This window comes from Anticarsia gemmatalis, chromosome 12 (assembly GCF_050436995.1).
Source record: "Anticarsia gemmatalis isolate Benzon Research Colony breed Stoneville strain chromosome 12, ilAntGemm2 primary, whole genome shotgun sequence".
Classification (NCBI taxonomy): Eukaryota; Metazoa; Arthropoda; class Insecta; order Lepidoptera; family Erebidae; genus Anticarsia; species Anticarsia gemmatalis.
In genome coordinates this window covers 707,987-723,845 of record NC_134756.1, presented here as the reverse complement: position 1 = coordinate 723,845, position 15,859 = coordinate 707,987, and the positions used below count along the sequence as shown (strand labels likewise).

Genomic DNA, 15,859 nt, shown 5'->3' with positions numbered 1-15,859 from the left:
CTCTCGTTACGCCGCCATTTTTGGAGTAAAAAATATCGCGTTTTTGTAAAATAAAGAGCGCATTAAGGCGGTCTCGAATAACAAAAAATAAAAATTTTGAATTTTTCGAATCATCACATTGTCGTCGCAAGTGAACGATAATACAATACTTCAACCTTGTAAAACTAAATAATATAAGTGTATGTGAATGAAAATGAAAGCTTGGTCAGGTCTTTAGCACTAGCATGCGTACCTTATTGTTTTTTTCATAAATACACACACATGTCACATAACAAAGCTCAAAATATAACAATTAAAGGGATTGACAACAAAAGCTATAATATTATCTATACTAATATAATAAAGCTGAAGAGTTTGTTTGTTTGTTTGTTTGTTTGAACGCGCTAATCTCAGGAACTACGGGTCTGATTTGAAAAAATCTTTCAGTGTTAGATAGCCTATTTATCGAGGAAGGTTATAGGCTATATATCATCACGCTACGATCAATAGGAGCAGAGCAGCAGTAAAAAATGTTACAAAAACGGGGAAAATTTTGATCCATTCTCTCTTATGTGACGCAAGCGAAGTTGCGCGGGTCAGCTAGTAAGAAGATAAATTTAAAAAACGAATCTCTATTATGTTGTAAGGTTTACCGAATACCGGGCAGATTTTAAATAAACCATTTATTCCTCTTTTTTCCGTCTCTCTAGCAAAAAGTTGAAATAGATGAGAAAAACCTGCGGTGGTAAAAATAGGAAACATTACTAATAGCAACGTTAAAAACAATAAACTTAATTTACTTTAAACTATACACCGACGACTTACAATTCCTACTTTATCGTCAATCAGCTATAAACTTTTGATTGCGAAGTGAATGCGATACAAGCAGATACAAGTGATACGCCTACGATCAAAATACTTGATGAGTACGTAACTGGGTCAATCTTGTGCTAACTACTAATCTGTTTAGAGGGACTGGATGTATCTTGCTTTCATTTGCCGTGTTGTACATTGATCTAGGGCCTGTTTCACAGTTTAGGAAGTGTTGGATAACCTATCTGCTAGATAAAATAACAGCAGATGTTTAATGAGAAACGCCATAATTCCATGTGGTAAGCTATCTGTTTACTCAAAAGTGTTGAAAGAGGGCCTTAGTGTATTTGTAAAATATATCTGACCTTTGTTTTGTTTTTTCTTCTACATATATAACATGCAGAGTTTCAACATAAAATAATTTGAAATAACTATAAACAACATACTTATACCTAATATTTCACCTAACTTCATTTGAAAATGAATATCCGAAAAAATATTTTGTATGAAACCAATGCGTAGTATACGAAAAGGGGCTCTACTTTGTTTATCATCTATTAAAGTTATAACTAATATCCATCCAAATAAATAATCACAAAACAAAAATCAAATTCCCCACGTACGCTTCATGGAAATCTATATAATCTCACAAGTAGGTCAATCTTGCCGTATTTGTGGTTACCATGCACCCTCGCCCCGTCCCCAGTGCATAGCTATCCATAGCTATACATAGCTACCTATGAGATAAACTTAGTGGAGTTGTAAACAAGAATATAACGATTTATTGGTAGTGACTACTGGTTTATGGGAAGTAACTGCGTAAATTGTGGAGACAGGAGGATAGGTAGGTATAGTTTGTTTGATAGTAGAATGTTTTGATTTCATGCGGTTGCAGTTGACATAAATATAATACATACACTCTTTTTTTACGTAAATATGTATCTGTTTGCTCAATATAATAAAATAATTAAATTATTTTGAGAAAGCAGTAAGCATCATCAAAATTTTTAATTCAAAAAAGTTACTCCGTACAGTTACTTTTACGTGTCCTATATTATTGTATCGTTTTTCTACTGCCTATATAGACTGTTTCCTAAGGCGTAATGTATGCGATTGCCGGTGACAAGGTCTCGAGTTCGATACTCGGGCAATGCAATTATTTTGTTGGAATGCTTTCAACAGTAATATAGATCACCGTCCTTTGTATATGGCAATAAACTTGATTTCTAAGAAATCGGACAAATAACATAATCAGTTTACTTATTTATTTAGATGAATTTAATCAATACTTAAACCACGTGATACATATTAAATCAGGTGCAAAGATACACCAAAGAAAATAAATATGCCAATAGCCCACATCAACAAATACAAAGAACAAAAACAAGCCACATTGTCCAAGATTTACATCGGTACATCTTTTCCCAACACCGCACGCAATCCAGTTATTCAAATAGTTGTTCAAAGTGCAGTACAGACGTCCCAGGAGACCAGCTCTTGCGTTGTTTGATAAACTTCGTGAAGCAATCCCGTAGCTTGTTTGTACATATTCATGCGAGGGATTAGTGTTTTGTGCCGATTGAAATTGTATAGGAAATGCTTTATTTTGAATAGGTTTGAATCTCGTGTTGGACAGATTTGGTGACTGATTTGAAGTTGATAATATATTATTATGTTAACCTATTACTAGGTCGCTACTGCCAGGCAAGAGATCCGTAACAAGAAAGATATCATTTCAATACTAATAGTCAGATATATGATAATATATTATGTGTAAAAAGTTTTGCATTTTATTTTCGAGCAAAAAATTAAGCTGCTACAACACCACCACATTATCTATGTGACTATGAAAGGAGCGAAATTACAATATAATTGACTGTAAACCAAAGCATCCCACAAGTGATTGAAACATTCAAATATTTTGCAAGTTTTTATAGTCAAGAATCTCTTGAAATCTGAACCTAAAAGTGGGTTGGGATAGCTTAAATATTCACTAACTTACAGTGAAGAATACGTGACACTACAACCATTACAAATTATACTAAACTAACAAAACTTGGTCCTAGATTTAATCTAGATATCTAGGTTACCTTAAAACATTAGTATTCATAAGTTCATCGTTGACGATATTATACAAAAATATTGTCATACTATCATACTCGATACTGACGGTTTTAAATAATAATATAATCTATACGATATTTTCTTATCATTTTACCATAATTTATGGTCGTCAGATTAGAGAAACGTGCCGATACATCAATAATAATATGGTTTACTGTTACAGTTATTAACTACACAATCATCTATACTAATATTATAAAGCTGAAGAGTTTGTTTGTTTGTTTGTTTGTTTGTTTGAACGCGCTAATCTCAGGAACTACAGGTCCGATTTGAATTCTTTCAGTGTTAGATAGCCCATTTATCGAGGAAGGCTATAGGCTATATAACATCACGCTACGGTCATAAGGAGCGGAGTAGCAACGAAAAATGTTACAAAAACGGGGAAAATTTTGACCCATTCTCTTAGGTGACGCAAGCGAAGTTGCGCGGGTCAGCTAGTTTAAAATAATAACTGAATAAAATTGAGACTGTAGTAAGGACATTGTTGCTGTCTCAAAAGCTAGGGCCTCCAGCAACAATCTTTACTAAGTTAACATACGACTTTTCAATTCATATCCATTGCAATTCATATACAAATACCATAAGCTATGAAACTTTGGCTTTCAGTTCCTCAATCCTTAAAGTATTTGAACGAATTTGGTATATATCTTACTAGCTGACCAACCCAACTTCGCTTGCGTCACATAAGCGAGAATGGGTCACAATTTCCCCCGTTTTTGAAAGTTTTTTCGTTGCTACTCCGCTCCTAATATTTGTAGCGTGATATTAAATAGCCTATAGCCTTCCCCTACAAACAGGCTATCCAACAGTAAAATAATTCGCACCAGCAGTTCCTGAGATTAACGCGTTCAAACAAACAAATTCTACAATTTTATAATATTAGTATAGATTACTTTTTATTCCAGAAACCTAATATTACAGCGAAGACGCGGAATGCAATAAATCATTTAATAATACAGAAGGCGCCATTAAAATTGGAATAGCACGTACTATAAATAATGTTATTATATTATCGGCATTTACCGGTCACGTAATAATCGCTTTCACAATAATATTTATGTCGAAATGATAATAATCACCTTTCACTTTTAACTATGTGTTCATAACATTGTAACAAACACACTGTCATGTGGCTCGTTGGTCTAGGGGTATGATTTTCGCTTAGGGTGCGAGAGGTCCCGGGTTCAAATCCCGGACGAGCCCAAATACTTTTTATCGTTCAAAAATATTATTTAGATTTTTTTATAGTCATGTGTGTTGTTTGTTTTGTTTAAAAAAGACAACTCACGCATTAAGAATTTCTCTTATGTCGCGACGACTTTTACAAACATACAAACAACGGACAAAAAGCATAACCAGACCCGAAACAATTATAAATGTGGATCGCACAAATAATTGCTCTGTGAGGTAATTGAATCCACGATCTCCCGACGCAATGGCGACCTAAACCACTGCACCACAGAGGCAATCAAAATGTGTGAAACAAATTATAGGTTTGTATAGCTTGTAGTATTCTGCAAGTTCCCATGAGAGTAGTCGTGATGTAATGAACTCAATCATCAATCAGTCAAAATTAATCATTCGCGGAATCGATTTAATAATTGGGGTGTGGGATTTTAATGACCTTATTAATTAAGAGAATTATGTAATTAATTGATTTCCGTGTAAATGGCAATACGGATGGTGTTTATTAAAAATTTTAAATGAAGGTTTTTGAACATAATATTTATAATGAGTTAATAAGAGAAAAAAAGGACGTAAGGATTTTTTCCCGCTCATTATTTAACGAATTCATGGTCGAACTAACAATCCAAATGTAATACAATACTAATGATACAAACAATCTTTAATTAAGTAACTAAACTCGGTTTAATTTAGTAACTAAATAACTAATAACGAAAGGTGTAAGCAGATGTATTAGTAGTCCTATGTGATAGGAGGCGAGCCTATTACTATTTAACCGGACATGTTATCAAACTCCGGGCTACTGTTGAAAAATATCCTAAATTAAAGACCAATAGCACTTTGCCCGAACTAGGAATTAAACCCGGGAACCTCGCGGGCAGCAGTCAGATACAGTGACCGCGCCACATAGGCAGTCCAAAAGGGGAAAAGAGTTCCCCAAATCAGTAGAGAGTCACGGAATCTTGAAAAACATCTCTTGATCACTCCAATTTACTTTCATCCAAAAATAAAACGTATTAATAAACCAATAGACATCATTTTCAAACGTTCTCCGTTCATACAACTTCATACGCTTTCATCCAACTTCACACAAGACTTCATACAGGTTTCATACATAAACATCCTCTTTCTAAAGGCATGTGGAGTATTCTTCCCCCTTTCGGTGGCGTTAAACAAAACAATTCAATTTTCACACAAACTCTTGAAGCTCTGAGGTAGGTAACTGGCTGGAAGGAGGACATAATTGTGTGTATAATCCAATTTTTTATGGCATATTTTGTAAGACGTCGCTATTCTCCAAGCAGTAGTGAATATGACTGCTGATTGTGAGGTCTGGGGCTCGATTCCCGGATCTGGCTATGAGCTGTTGATCATTTCCACTTTATTTTAGGTTCTTTTAATAAGGCCGAGGTTTGGTAACTACCTGGTATGAGGTAAAAGTTTCGCTACCTATAACATGGGCTAACTTTTAAAGGTTTATTCTTTACACCTTTGCCTACGCACATATAACTAAACCCGCGTGAAGTTTATGTATGATTGTATGTATTTTTCAACACACACATACATAAAATCACACCTTATATTATATAGGGATAGACAGACCAAAGAACCCCACTTTTGATCCCTACAAACTTATTTTTATACATCTTTACACTAATATCTACATAGTAAATTAAAACTAAAAAAAAATCCTAAACAATATAATCAAATCCAAGTTACACACAATTAAACTAAAACCAACACAATATCTATCCCCAAGAGATTCATAATAAATACTAACAATATCATTGAACCAATACATTCGTGTTTAAACAGCCAATAGTTAGATATTCGGAAATCGTTTCACGCTATACCGAAACAATTAGTTTGTTTTGAATACTAAATACTAGTTATTTCAACTAATCGTATAGATTTTGATGTTTATTGTTCTGTAATACGTATTCATTTTATGCATTTGATGTAGTATTATTGTTTTAAGTTAGATAATAGACTTATTTGTATCAATAAAACATACATTAACTGGCTTTTGGATACCGTGCTATTTTTTAAGTTTTATAACATACTTATTTAGCTAGGAGCATTTCTTAAAAAGTGAGCTGATCATCGGCTTTTGCTTGTAGTTAGATCCATTACATAAATCATAACACAAAAAATAATATTCTCCTGAATATTATTATTTTTGGCCAACACAAGAACGGTTTGTATCATTATCATAACTTTAAAAACTTTCGCGTTGGTCGCCCACGTTGCACTGGTCCAATCGTCATTGTTAACTATAATATTCATGACAATTGATTCCGACTTACCAACGAACTCTCTGAGACATAAAGAGCCATGTCACTCTTTTAAGCAACCACCGCTCCAAAAATTAAAATCTAAATATGCTTATTAAGAATACTAAATTAACAATCAGTACCAATTTCACCACAATGTACTCTGAAACCAAGAGCTTTTCAGCTAAAAAGAAATACACAATATTCTACACAACTACCTACCGTACGACATCACTTCTCACATAAAAACGCCGCGTTTAATTTTATTTTGTTTGCTCACGGGGCTCCGGGGGTCCCGTATAACAACATTGTCACTAGCACCGCAATTTGCCTGATTATACCAAGTTGGGGCCCCTTTGTCGCTAATACACTGTTTGTTTAGCTAAATAGATTGCTTTATGGAAACTCAGCGGAATAATAAACTATCTGATTGAATTATTCTTGCCTTTGAAGTTGTTATTTTATATCGTGTTACTTAGATATTTCATAAGGATATTATGTTCTAAAGGTATTTTAGTTTGTGTATGATATCTAAAACTAAAACTAAGTCATTTATGTCACTTTAAACTATAGTCAAACTATTAAACTTACACTTATTCTAAAGCGTGTGAAATTACAAATACTAAATTTACTTTTGTATCACTACGTTTTCCATTAGAATCGCATTACAGTAGCAGGATTATGTATATAGTACGAGTATAAGAGTTTGAGATGTACTGCAAAAATAGTTCTAATAGTGCCCGTTAGAGACGCTAATCACATTTTCAAACAAAATTATTAACATACAGAAATCAGAAATCAGAAATTTTTATTTGTGATACATAGGTATATAGTGTTACATAGTTGGTCGTTGAATTAAATAAAGTACTCTATGATCGGTCAGTTAAAGACATACAAAAAAAAAAAAAACTCATGCATTACAATGTCAGAGTAAATAGGTGCTTAACTACATTATTATTGGGAATTATTTAATTATTCGAAATTGTAATTTTTTAAAATATAATAAAAGCATTTAAGATATATTGTGTATTTAATTATGAAAAATGTCCGTTACAAATAATAAGTAATTAGGCACTCATGACTGTCAATAATTATTACAGTTTACAATTAGTGTTATGTCAATCAAATTATTAGATAAATACCCAATACAGAAATTACAATGGTGTTATGTCAGGAGCTATTATTATAAATGTCAAAAATTAGGTAGGTATAGGTACATTATGTCAAAGGATATTAAGTCATCATTGCAATTCTTAGTACTCAGAATTTATCTGCAAGAAAATCAGAAACACTCTAGTAGCATTTTTCACACAGTAATATTTTTAGTTTGCGCTTGAAAATATTTAGACTACATTTCTTTACGTCCTTGGGTAATTTGTTATAAATAATACGAGCCATGTGAAAAACACTTTTTTGCATTAGTGCAGTGTTATGTTTGGGTATAAACAGTCGAGTTTCATCTCTTTGACGCCTATTTGATATATCAGCCGCAAGCTCAAATCGCTCTGGATGTTGTTTTACAAAAACAGCCACCTCGTAGATGTACAGTGACGGAAGTGTCAGGATATTGTACAGTTTAAAGAAAGGTACACAACTCTCGGTGGTTTCTAAGCAAAACATCGCTCTAATACACCGCTTTTGTGCCTTAAATATATTCTCCCTGTCTGTCGAGTTTCCCCAAAATATCAAGCCATACCTGAGAACTGATGCTACCAGACCATGATACGCAGTTATGAGCGCGTTAAAGTTAACCTTACTTGCCAGCTCGTGTAGGGCATACGCAGACTTGCTAACGCGGTACAGAGCTGTTCGATATGCGGTTTCCACGTCAGTTTGCAGTCAATGATCAGGCCTAAAAATTTTGTGGTTTTGGCTGATTCGAGAGTTTGGTTGTCATATGTTACATTGATCTTGTTTGGTGCCACGCGTTGACTGAAATGCATCAGTTTAGTTTTACTGATGTTGGCTTTTAGGTTATTGGAATTTAGCTAATCCATAATAGAATTCAAGGTACTGTTCACCTACACATATAACAATAAATTTATTCAACGGTTTACATCTGTTTGCTACATTTCGTAACAAATGTATCTATTTCCACCATAAATCAGGCAAATTAAGAATTATTTTCTTCTGCAAAACACCTGAATACCATTTTTTTCTGGAAAATAATGCGTAAAAAATAACTCTCTCCCCTTCGTTTTCGGTTGTTTGTATGTAGATGATGGTATTTCCTCTTTATGAGTTCGGAATAGGCCATTATGTCACTACTGAGGGGTACTGAGGGAAAACAGAGAGGATTCCTAATCATGGTGGAAGGTTCTAGAGATTTATTGAGTGTTTGAGAATTTAGGTCAACAGTGACTCCATGCTTGATTGATGGGGATATTTTTTATTGTTTTTAAATGACATTGTTAATTCTAAACTATATTCATACCCTCTTATTCATAAAAATATATGAAGTTATGAAAGGCTTATAAAGTGTTTTGTTTCTTTCACTCTTTAGCGAAATGAAAAAAAGAAAACATATTATGGTAGCATTTTAACTAAAATAGGTTTATAGTGTGTTTATGAATAAGAGGGTTAAATTATAAGAGTCAACTTTAAACCACGGCCTCTACAGCCTGTGCCGAATCGTCGGGAAAACCAAAGGTAAAATACATAATTGCATTAATTCCTGTAGAATAAAACACTAACTTTTATGATAATTATACGTAAATTATTGCTATCTTCATTCAACCTACATAACTAACATACTTACCTAAAAAAATCTTGATAAAAACATAAAATTTTGAATGAATAATAAGAAAAATCTGCGCCGATTGTGGAATTTAATAATGACTAAATATTTGGAGGACAAAAACCTTTCATGAAAGAATGTAAAGCATCCGAGATGTTTTACTCAAAGAACTTGAGTACGTCATTATTTTATTATTTTTAAAGACATTATAATGAATAACTTCTTAAGATTTTGACGTTAATTGAAAACGTTTGGGCACTTAAATAGATCGTTAAAACTAACAAACAAAATATTTGAGCTATTTATTTTTAATGATAATGAAATACTCAACGATGTTTCTATTTACTTATTATTTTACAACACAGGCCGAATCACAAAACGAGACTCTATCATACAAAATGTACTTGCTAAGAAAAATAAATTCGTATTATCCATAGCAACAAAACAAGTATGAAAGGTTTTCTGCCTTTATTAAGTCAGAATACCATTAGCTCGATTCTCTACCGCTATCAACAACCGGCTAGCTATCGAGAAATATTACACGAAAATCTGTTTAACGCCTCTACCGGACTCCGTAAGAACTATTTTGGCAGTACATTTTAAATGTCAAACTCTCGATACTCGACAATATCGACTGTTGAATCCGCTACTGGTGACTGATTATACCCCGAGGATAGACTAGAAATTGAGAAAATGCGGGTGAAACTGTAGGAATTAGCTATTCAATGTTAAGTTTAAAGGGTAACAAATTGATTGTTCTACTTGTGGCTATTAACTATAGTAAACCAACGATTTCAATCGACTAGATTGGTCTGAATTTCGCGGTCGAATCAAAATATATTAAGACATTGTTTAAGTAAACAGTTCTAGGTATTTTATTAAATGAATGGCAGACATTGTAGCTATACTACTGATTGACCCCGATTTCAAATCTATTGAAATAGATTTTATTCAATCAGGCTGATTTAATTGGTCACATACAATTTTATATAATAATATGATACTCTATTCATACACACACACACAAAATCACACCTAAGGCAGAGACCAGAGACCGCCACAGACAAACTAGCCTTGCTTCATTTACATTCATACATCTTGTCATACACTCTTTTCAGTTGAATATTATAAATAGCAGACATAATAGTCTTCTACTATTCATGTTGATAACATAACATATTATGGCCTTAACACAAAATAATACAGCTTTAGAAACAGCTAAATAGTAGAAACAATTCATATAAAAAACTATCACAGTCCAAAATCCTTCATCAGCAGTTATCCTAGACGCGCCAAGTAATAAAACTCAGTGCCACATAACTTGCCAGCTCCTTGATTTATAAACAAATGACATCTGTACTGCCTTCTTTGGCAGCTCAACTTTTATACTTAGTGCTGAATTAATGCCAACATTATTATTTGAATTTGTTATTTAACTTCACATTTCTTTCCGTGGTATAATTTTGAACAAGTATACCTATCTGTATCTTTTTGGAATATTCGATATAATAACTCGAAAAATTTGGCCCGGGTTCACCACTTTTGTTTAGGCGAAGATACCTTATCAAATGGAATTTGACAGTAGTTTTAGTACAATTGCTATTGACCTAACAGATAGATTATTATCTTACACTTATTCGCTAACTGTAAAACTGACTTTTAATCTCATTTAGTTAATCTTACCAAGTGGTCGTGATTGAAATTTCTTACTTTAGTTCAACAACTTAGCCGTAATAAGCATAATATAGACCTTAGGCATGAGCTTGACCCCACTATTCATTACTTAAGTTGCAAAACCTAATTTCCTATATCACCACGTAACAAAGACTAAATAAAAACCAAACCAAACGACCTAACTCCAACAATACCATCTACAGCCTTACTTTGTTAACAAGTAAGATATTTCGAGTAGCTCCGACCCCGGTCAACACCACATGTTGCAACAAGCGTCTTAGTTTTCGAATTCTAGTTCTGAACTTACAAACAAGTAGCTAGTTTGGTACTACTAGGTCACTTCTGAAAGTCTTTAGCTGATTAGACGCCTGATAGAAATGTTATAGCAATATGTTTGAAGAAAACAATTTGCTATTACAAAAACATCAGGCGTTTTATGTCAATTATTACGCAATATGATTTTGTGTGGGTCTACTTGAATAATCATTTTAAATTGTATTTAGTATTAATGCCTTGTGTAAGCATTCAGTCGCAACAAACGGCAACGGAGCAGAACTCCACCGAGCTGTCATGTCAAGTAATCTGATTAAAGACAAATGAAAGACTCCAGGTCATTGTACAGTAGAGACATTGTAATCGTCATGTACTGTTGTAATTGGGTCGTCAGCTAAGACTAATCGTGGAATAAACCTCTTTAATTGCGATCGCTCAACAAGACAGATTACAAACGTAAACGCCGTTCAACGAATTTGAATTGTTAATTGTTTAAGCATTTGTTTAAGTTATTCATTTGGGAAGTTCCATGTGTCGTATTGTTTGCGTTACCTGGAAGGTGTGAAGAAATTATATTAATCGTCTATCCTTTGTTCAATGTTTGGAAAGTTGGTAGCGCCTACACAAAAACTCTGAGCAAATTGTTTTCGTACGTCAGTTTGTGACAATAATAAAAGGTGACACACATTAATTTGTTTTATATTTCGACGAAGTGATACCTATTATTTAGAATATTTTTAGACACCCAATTTAAATGTTCGACAATGATTTTGATTTTGCTTTAGATCTGAAGTGTTTTGTACCTACACCCAAGTTTTACCTTTTGTGAGTTAGTTTGTTGATATTGATTGACTTACAAAAAACCCATCAGAATTTATCTTTGAAGTAAAATTCATCCATGCATTTTCGACCCTTTATCTAAAGAAAAAATAACAACAAAATAAAAGACTATCGGGTCTTCACAACATCAAAAGAATACCCAAAAACCTTTTACAAAAAGCGATATTCGGACAACCCAAATGCCAAAATAAGGATGGTCTTTAAGATTTGCATATCAAATGGTCGATGTGTAAGCAAAATTTTGTCCCAACGGCGTATTGCAATGTACATAGCGTTGATCGGAATGTCTCAAGACTTAAATGGATATTACTTTGGATCGATGTTGGATCCATTACCCATACCACGATTGGGAGGGGAAAAATACGGGCAGGATGATTTTAGGGGAAACGCGGCGGTTTTGAGATGAATTGTGTATAAAAGAGAGGTTACAAAGAGAGATTTTGGGGTCCGTAAAGTAATTTTTTTATTATCTTTTGTTAATTTTGTTTTGAGTCACTGTTAGATTTCCACGTTTCTAATTGGTTTTTATTTAATTTTGGTTTTAACACAATCTTTTCATTAGAGGTCGAGACTTACTTTTTTTTTGGAAATTGCTATCGCAAGTTTCATTTTTTGTGAACACAGATTTCTAATGGTCGATGTGCTTACGAAACATGTTAGTTATCAAACTTACGAAATAACTAAAATAGTATTCAAACTTTACTACAATATATCATAAGTTATCACACTTCCCAATCGAACTAATAATATCAGTTGCAGAAATAAATCGCGACGTCTAATACTAAAATATTCTCCCGTAAATTTCATTTGTGTCTATTCGCAATAAGAATTCGCGAAAGGAAACACTCTAAAAGTGAAATTTTCATCTGAAATCTATAGAAATAATATAAAGAGGATTTTTATATCTGCTATGAAAGCTTAGATATAAGTTTTGGTATAAAATTTATTGCTTCAATTCTTTTATCTTTGTTCCTTCTTGCAGAAACGTATGAGGATACGATGGATATAACACTTATATTACTATTATTTGGTAAAGGTATTAGTTAGTTTTGGATTTTGTTTAAGTTATTCGCAAGATAATTGTGTTTTAAAGAATGTATTTGTGTACTATAATCTTAAAAATAACAAATTAAATTACACTTGGACGAAAAAATAAAGGTTTTTCTTAACCCGTGGCTGTCCCATCCCACTGCTGGGCTAGGTTCTTCTCCCAAACGACAAATATCAACTTTTGACATGAAATACTTTCGAGTTTAAGAATTTTTATTTTGATTTTATTTGAATGCCTGTAGCCTATAGTCTCGCCTAAATCATTCTCAATTATCTTATAATATCAAATCCACTAATACAAACATCATCTCAAAAATCCAATTGTTATCAAGCATTTCCTGCAACCGTCGCGTTAAAATCAGTGGCGTAAGATATAAAAACGGTTTAAACAGCAACAGTACAGTCACACGTACAAAAGTTAAGCTGGATTTATAGCCCGCGTGTGTCATTGTACAGACTCAGGGGTGTTTTGACTTCTTCTGAAGGAGTGGGGGATGAGGAAGTTTGAAAGTTGCATTTATGTATATTTATATGTGTATGGGTTTGAATTTAATTTGGTGTTTAGGGATTTGATTGTAGAGCCACGACATATATTATATTATGGTCTTATTGAGAAAAATATTGAGGCATTCTCGCTAAGTTTTTAACGCTATGATTTAAACTGACTGGCTATCTGGCCCGTCGTGTATATGACGCTGCTGATGCCAAGATCATGGGTTCAATTCACGGGTTAGGTGACTTTTTTAAATCCTATTATAATCTTAACTCTATAGTATACTTAATTTTCTATAGTAGCCCAAAGGTTGGTAACGTGCACGCTATATTATGGCAATAGACTAGACTTACCCCATTAATTAACCAACACTGTATATATACCTCTGTTTACACTATGGGATATAACAAGCGTATGTTTGTCACATACATATGCCGCTAAAGTACCTAAATAAAACATACTTTAAACTACCACAATTAAAAGTAAATAACCTCAACTTGTTTTCTTCTCTAAATTTGTACACAATATACAAATAACCAGCAACTGTCACTAAATGTTTGCAAAGAAACGTTTCCCATGGCGTTTTCCTTGCCATAAAACTTAACCACAGTTGGAGGGTTAAACATTAAGTGCACGACTCGGATCATTACGCTATTGTTTATAGGTTTTCTTCTATCTTAAGAGTAATAACTGTAGAATTAGTGGGGAGAGTAAACGGTTTCTTTTCAAAACAAGTTGGGTAGTTTTTGGAGAAGGATTTTAGACTGCAGTTCAAAAATGATCACAGGTTTTATTTTGTATTGAAAAAAAACGAACAGAATTATAGTTATTCGATTAATTTATGGATAATTTCCTCGTTTAGGAGGAGACCCTTGCCCAGCAGTGGGAATGTAATGAGTCAAAAAAAATCATAGAAATGTGTAAAAGAAGTAAAAAAATCCGTTATTCTTTGTAATTTCAGCTAGATTACATGAGCCTTAGTTGCGAGGAGACAACGATACCTTTTTAAAACTGGTCTTGCACTGATTTTTACCTCTATATAAGTTATTTGTTATGTGGCATATAAGTGCAAAGGAAAGTACGAGTAAAGATAATATCCTATGTTATATCCTATGTTATATAGTACTAACTTAACTCTAGTAACCAACCAAAAAAACATATTTTTCCCAAAACCCAGTACTAGCAAAGACTACGGCAAGTTTTATAACTGTGGCTAAAACAAGTGAAGTTGTACAATAAAATTAATTCAATGTACCAAGTGCGTGTTATGAGCAACAACTTTAACATGTTATTGTTTCAGTTTGAGTTCTGTTTTTATTTGAATTTTCTAAAGCACGTATGTGTGTGGTTATGTAAGATGTAAGGATGTAGATAAGTGATGTGTAGATAATTTCTTAGTTGAAGGTACTCAACCTGAGACAAACATCTCCGGTTTGTTCGATTTAGAAAATAAGCAAGCATTGGTACCGACTCTCTGTAATTCCTATAGCTGTATGTTTTAACAGCTCCTTTCAATTATGATTTTTCCTTAAGACTTTCGTGTTATGAGGTCTGAAGTTATGGAACAAATCGGGCTTTAAGCACTTTCATTTTGGACATCATGTTTATTCAAAAAGTAGATAAAATAAAAATCGAAATATATGTAGGTAGTAGGTATACGCGAACTCGCATTGGACCTTGGAAGGGTTGACGCTTCGGCATATGTTAAACTAATCGCACTATTTCTGTATTCTTTTAGATAATAAACATGTAACGCAAAAGTGAAAAACTTATGAAAATCTAAAAAGCTACAAAAGGCTAGTCTAGTACAAAAATTATATTTCACACATTTACCGAAATTAATTACCATTTTAATACATGAGAATGTTTAAAAGCCATAGCTTTTTATATTTGCTCTCGGTATTGACACGGAGAGCTGTTGACATCATTTTTAGGCGCATGGCGTTAAATTACAACGCTGATTAAAATGTTTGGAGGAAAAATATCTATTATATTTGTATGTATGTCAATATTACATGAGGAAACAAAAAAAATTGTGTTCAAAAAAAAAATATTAACTTATTGTTTTTCTATTAAAAAAATTATCCCATGAGCTCTGTATCTGGTACCTACTATTTAATTGTAAATCAGACCTTTTTTTCCACAAAAAGCAGAGTAGAAAAGCCATTTGCTACGACTTCTAAAAACTTATAAAGCTTTATTCGAAACCAATCTTGTCATACAGGCAAAAATACCTGTTAAATTTTATCCAAATATTTTCAACTATTTTAGCATAAAGATACAAACAAACATCTTTATAATATTAGTATGACTATCCATAACATCTGATATAAGATCAGATAGTACAAAACAAGAACAGTCCAATTTGCTATGAAACAAACATGGCGTGCTAACTGCAGAGTAGACAAAGTTTCACAA

At 33.1% G+C, this 15,859-nt stretch overlaps 1 protein-coding gene and 1 non-coding gene across 2 annotated transcripts in view; both read left to right on the top strand.

Moving 5' to 3' along the window:
- Window positions 1–15,859, top strand: part of Dop2R (dopamine D2-like receptor) — a 280,079-nt gene that overhangs the window by 162,177 nt on the left and 102,043 nt on the right. The gene's annotated exons all lie outside the window — the stretch shown is intronic.
- On the top strand, window positions 4,048–4,119 carry TRNAP-AGG (transfer RNA proline (anticodon AGG)). Its single transcript has one exon. It is a non-coding gene; the product is annotated as a tRNA-Pro (tRNA).